Below are 6,000 nucleotides of genomic sequence, written 5' to 3' on the forward strand. Positions count from 1 at the left end.
GGAATGTAAGGTCCTCACTGCTGAATAGCTTGAAGGCACTTCATGCCCTTTTCACATATGTGTCACTTACAGGATCTCCTAAGTCTCTCCAGAAGCCTTCTGTGGAAGCTGTCTGGAAGATTTGGTGTTGACACTGGGTAAGATGCCTGGGACACACAAGGCTGGTAGTGGTTCTCAATCTTCCTGGTGCTGCCACCCATTAATACCGTTCCTCATGGTGTGGTGACCCCAACCATAAATTTACTTTCATTGCTACTTCATAACTGTAATTTTGTTGCTGTTGTGAATCATAAGGTCTCAGGTGACCCCTGAGAAAGGGTTGTTCAACCCCCCAAAGAGGTCATAACCCACAGGTTGAGAACCACTGGTTCAGAGGCTAAAGGACTGTCTGGCCTCCACAGGGTACAGGGTAGAATAAAAAGACAAGGCCCTTGACAATGAGAATCTTTGTGCTAGCTCAACCACCTACATGTTTTGACTCTGAGAGAGTTAGTCATTTCAATTTTTAATTCTCCCCATTCTAAGAGTAGAGCGCTCTTTCCACTTCCTCCCACAGGTGGTAATGAGCGCAGAGATGCTATGCGGACACCAGGGGCCTGCTTGGTATGCTCCATCCATATTGCCCATTCCTTGTGCCTGACATTTTCTTCTCACACCTACCCACAATCTCAGCTAACTATTGCACAACCAAGCTACTTTCTGTTCCTACTAAATCGCTCTGCTGTTGTTGCTGTGGATCTTAAATCTTTATGTCTTCACATGACATGTTTGGGTCACATCCAGTCATTTTTATTTTAACTATGTTGTAACTATCAGTTTGAACTGAATAATTCATTAAAAAAAAAAAAAAACTTAGTCACACAGTTCCCAACTTCCGGATAATCGCTCTTATATTTGTGATCACTGGTGAATTTAAAATCCGAGGTTTTTTTTTTTTTTAAATATCTGAAGCTATTTAACGTCTGGGATCATGGATTTCCTTAGCTTATGAACCTCCCAACCCTGCTAATGATACAGTTCCTCTTGCATCTGACTCATCCACAGTTTCACTGTCTTTCACTTAACATTTAAATGTAAAGTCTGTGCCATATTGCATGTAACTGTGGAGACCCAGAACTTCCCTTAACAGTTTCAAGGAGCCTAAGAAATTTGCTTACACTCCCTCAGTGAACCTTCCCACTCTAGACCCTACATCCGATTCCTATTCTGTTTCCTGTCCCATCTCCCTCTTACTCCACCCGCGATGTGGCTATGGTGCTCCTTCCTTCAGTGTCAGTGACACAGGGCAGTGTGAAAAATGGCACCATACTAGGGGAAGAGAACAAAGAACAGGAAACCTGTGAAAACAGAATGAGAGTTCCCTCCCTTCCTTCCTTGCCACTCAAATAACAAGTTCTCAGCCATTTATATTTGCCCACCATCTTGTTCGATAACAGCAAAACAAAGAAAACGCCCACCTTTCAGCTTCAAAGAAGACATCCACGTGGGGAAGATGACCTGGATTTAACTGAACAGAACTCTGAGCCTGATAGTCAAAGGCAACCACCTGCCTTCATCAACCATAGACAGTGAGCTAGGATATCCTCTGTCCTTGGATGTCATCTGATATTTTTTACATAGGGTCTCTCTCTCTGGTCTACAAGTAGGCTAGGCTACTTATCCTGTAAGCTCTAGGGAGCTTCCTGTCTCCGGCTGTCCAGTGCAGAGAGTACATGCCTGACTTTTTATTTTATTTTTTTTTTAATAGATGCAGCTGGGGTTAAACTCAGTCAGATCCCCATGCTTATAAGGCAATGGCTCTGTCAACCCGAACTATTTCCCCAACTCGAAATTGAAAGTGTTTTTTAAGAACTAAGGGTGATACTAGTTTGTTTCCTTATCATCAGGATGGAGCACAGTTCCTCCTGAGTGAAGAAGCCCCATGCATGTGGGGAAGTCTTCCCTTCATCTACTTTAGAGTTCTGGAGTCAAGTTTAAGGAGGAAGACTTCCTGAAAGAAAGAATATGCCAGTCACCCCAAAAGAGAAGCATACCACTAAAGTAACAATCCAGCAGCTGCTACCAGATAACCACTCACTACTCAGAATGCCTCTCACCTCAGAGCCCAAAACCATACACTAAGCTGATCCCTCTACACAAGCAAAGCCCTGCTCTTCTTTCTTGAGAAGAGACAAAACCGTGTTGTGGCTTAGGTTAGCATCCAGGAATGTGAGAATTCAGACCCAGCTGTACCTCCAATGCTCCCTGCTATACCACCCCTCATCCAGGAACCCTTAAAGGGAACACTCCACTTGCTCATTGAGTCAGTTCTTAGACAGAGCACACCTTTGGTAGCATAAGAAAATTTTGGCCATTTGGGGTAGTATAAAGAATTGTCTCATTTATTTATGAACTATATGTAAATGACTGAGTCAAATTTAACCCCCAGCTGGATAAAAACAAACATATTTCAGAGTTTCTGCTAATCCCAGAAATCTAATAAGAACAAACAGACCAGGAGGTGAAATGGAACTCACTTTTTATTCTGTGTCTTTCTCTTACTATTTAAATTGGACTTCTTACAATTGTTAGTAGGAAGATGATATACCCATTTGAAAACACTTAGCAGATTCTAAAGTGTAAGCACACCTTATTATCCCAAAATCCCACTTCCAACAATGTAACTAAGAAGAAGAAAAAAAAAAAAAAACATGTCTACACAAAAACCTATATGCAAGTCTGGGGATATAGCACTGTGGGCAGATTGTTTGCATAGTATGCTGGCTAGTTTTATGTCAACTTGACACAAGCTACGGTCATCTGGGAAGAAGGAATCATAACGGAGAAAACATTCCCCTCAGAACACCTAGAGGCAAGTGTGTAGAGCATCTTCTTGGTTGGTGATGGATGTGGGAGAGCCTTCCTCACTGTGGTGTTGCTGCTTCTGCGCTGGTGGTCCTAGGTGCTGTAAGAAAGCAAGCCTAACACGCCGTGAGGAGCAAGCCAGTAAGCAGCAACGCTCCATGCTCTCGACTGCAATTCCTGACTTAAGTTCCTGCCTTGCTTCCCTTTGATGAGAGACTGTAATGTGGAACTCTTAAGCCTGAAAGAAATCCTTTCCTCCCCAGGATGCTTTTGGTCATGGTGATTTATGATAGTAATGGAGACTAAGACCCCTAGCCTTGCATGCTGCCATGCAACCATAATCTCAGGACTATGGAGATGGAGTCAAGAGGATGATCAAAAGTTCAAGGTCATCTTCAGCAACATACTTAACAAGTTCCAGCCCAGCCTGGGCTCCATCTCAAAAAAAAAAAAAAAAATTAAAAATAAATAAATAAATAAACCTCTACACAAATTATAAATGTATCCCAATACCAAAACAACAGAAATGCTCACCAACTAGTAAATGGTAAGTAAACTGTGATGCATGCGTCTAACGGTGCCTGGAATGTTAGCAGCCCGTGCCTCCTCTGCTGAGAAGCACCACTGATGTTGGGGTTGACACACATGTTTTGTCTGTTTACTGTGTAGCCTATGCAGGCTCCACGCTTGGAATTTTCCCATCTCAATCTCCCTAAAGCTGAGATTCCCAGAGTGCACCACCATGGCTGACCCACTTTTTATCTTTTTTAGCACATTAAGTATGCACACTTTTTAACTACTTCAGAGTTGAGGACAAGAATAAGAACCAAAAAGCTGCTTGCTAGAGTCTTACAGGCATGGCAATGAAGTGCAGGGAGGGAGGGACAGAGAGAGGGAGGAAAGAAACAAAAGAAAAGAAGAAAAGCTGTGTCCTGCTTCGGTTTTTGTAATTACTTTAAAAATAACCTTGCAAATGAATTTTGTGCTAATTTCCTTCTGGAGCTGTAACAAGTAACCAAAGAAAACAAAGGCAGAGATGCTGTGGTGGTTTGAATAAGAACGGCCCCCATAGGCTCATATATTTGAATGCTTAGTCATGGGGAGTGACTAAGGAGGATTGGGGGTTAGGAGGTGTGGTCTTGTTGGAGGAAGTGTGTCACTGAGAGTGACCTTTGAGGTTTCAAAAGCCCATGCTAGGTGCAGCCAGTCTCTCTCTCTCTCTCTCTGTTTCTGTCTCTCTGTCTCTCTCTCTCTGTCTCTCTCTCTCTCTTTCTCCACAACAGATCAAGCTATTGTTCCAGCGCCTTGCTCCCCACCATGATGGCTATGGTGGCCTGAAACTATAAACAAGTCCCAAGTCAAATGCTTTCTTTAGTAAGAGTTGCCTTGGTCAAGGTGTCTCTTCACAGCAATAGAACCCTAACATTGTCATCATCATCATATCAATACATTATCTCACAATTCTGGTTGTCTACACTCTCCTGGAAGACCTATAGAGAAAACCCATTCTCTGGCTTCTACCAGCTTCTAGAAGCATCCTTGATTTGGAGACTGCTCCTATTTAAAGGCAGTTATAGTCAGTTGAGCATCTGGCACAGGGTATTGCTATGACTCTTCTGCCTACCTCTTTCATGTATTATGACCCTGTTCCCCAACTGGATAACCCAGGAAATCTCTGCATCCCAAGACTCCATCTGCAAATCCCCTTTCACCGGCTATGGTAGCATATCCATGGGTCTCTAGGATTAGGATGCAGGCATCTTTATTGGAACCACTATTGTGCCTACCACATTTGACTGAGCAGAGTCTAGGCCAGTTATGTTTCAGACAGAAGAAGAAAACCACTTCTGTTTTCCACTTCTGAGAGACTTGAATACAATTGAGAATGCCATGATTTCTTGTGGTCCAAACAGGCTGAGCAAGTCAGGCCACTGAAATGATCATAGAAAGCTACATATACCTGAGTAAGAATCAGACCATGCCTTTCAAATGTATTGATATTGGACAACTAGGAACACATCCATATGTATACACACATATGGTGTGTGAGAGAGAGAGAGAAAGACAGACAGACAGACAGACACAGAGTATTACTAGATTTCATCTCCTTCAGTTTTTTTTTAATTTGTGAGTATTAACACTTTAAAAAGTAGTAAGACCAAAAAAAAAAAAAACAAAACAAAAAAAAACAAACAAACAAACAAAAAAAGCTGGGCGTGGTGACACACACCTTTAATCCCAGCACTCGGGAGGCAGAGGCAGGCGATTCCTGAGTTTGAGGCTAGCCTGGTCTACAAAGTGAGTTCCAGGACAGCCAGGGCTATACAGAGAAACCCTGTCTCAAAAAAAAAAAAAAAAAAAGTAAGACTGAGGCAGTCGATGACTGATCATGACTGCTAAGTCAGCCCATTTTTGAGTTCTAACTCGATAATCATCATCTTTCCTCCCCTCCCCGCTTTCTATCTCTCTTTTGGATACTGGCCAAACTCCTAAGCAGACCTGCCCTCCCGCTCTGAGGCTACACACTCTTTCTTTGAAAACTACCCTCTCCACGCAGGTGCTGGCTGATGATGGCTGCTTTTTGAGCCCTGACTGAAAAGACATGTTTATCTGACTCCTTTTCACCTCAGTCTCTTCTGGCAGCTGCTGAGAGTCACAACTTGCTTGCCTTGTTATTTCTCCCAAACTCTAATAAAATTATGCTCAAGCTTTAGCAAAAGTCATATTGGATAAAGAAACTGCATAAACCAGAGAGAACCAGGAAGCAGGACTGGCTACTCACAGAGTACTAATTATTTCAGAACCCTGGTAAAAAGCACTGGCCTAACAGATCTCAGACACTTTCATCATCCCAAATGATTCCACTACAAACTTGATGCCACAGGACCTAGCTGGACTCATGTCTTTGGTTACTGTAGTGTCCCTGGTGTGTCCTAGGCAGGCACACCCCTTTAGCAATGTGACTGAACTCTGCATGCGCTTGACATCACAGGATCTAGCCAATTCCACCGTATCCAAGAAGCATTAAGAACAATTTTGTAGCCGGGTGTGGTGGCACATGCCTTTAATCCCAGCACTCGGGAGGCAGAGGCAGGCAAATTTCTGAGTTCGAGGCCAGCCTGGTCTACAAAGTGAGTTCCAGGACAGCCAGGGCTA

The sequence above is a fragment of the Mus caroli genome, chromosome 6 (assembly GCF_900094665.2).
Source record: "Mus caroli chromosome 6, CAROLI_EIJ_v1.1, whole genome shotgun sequence".
In the NCBI taxonomy this organism is placed as follows: domain Eukaryota; kingdom Metazoa; phylum Chordata; class Mammalia; order Rodentia; family Muridae; genus Mus; species Mus caroli.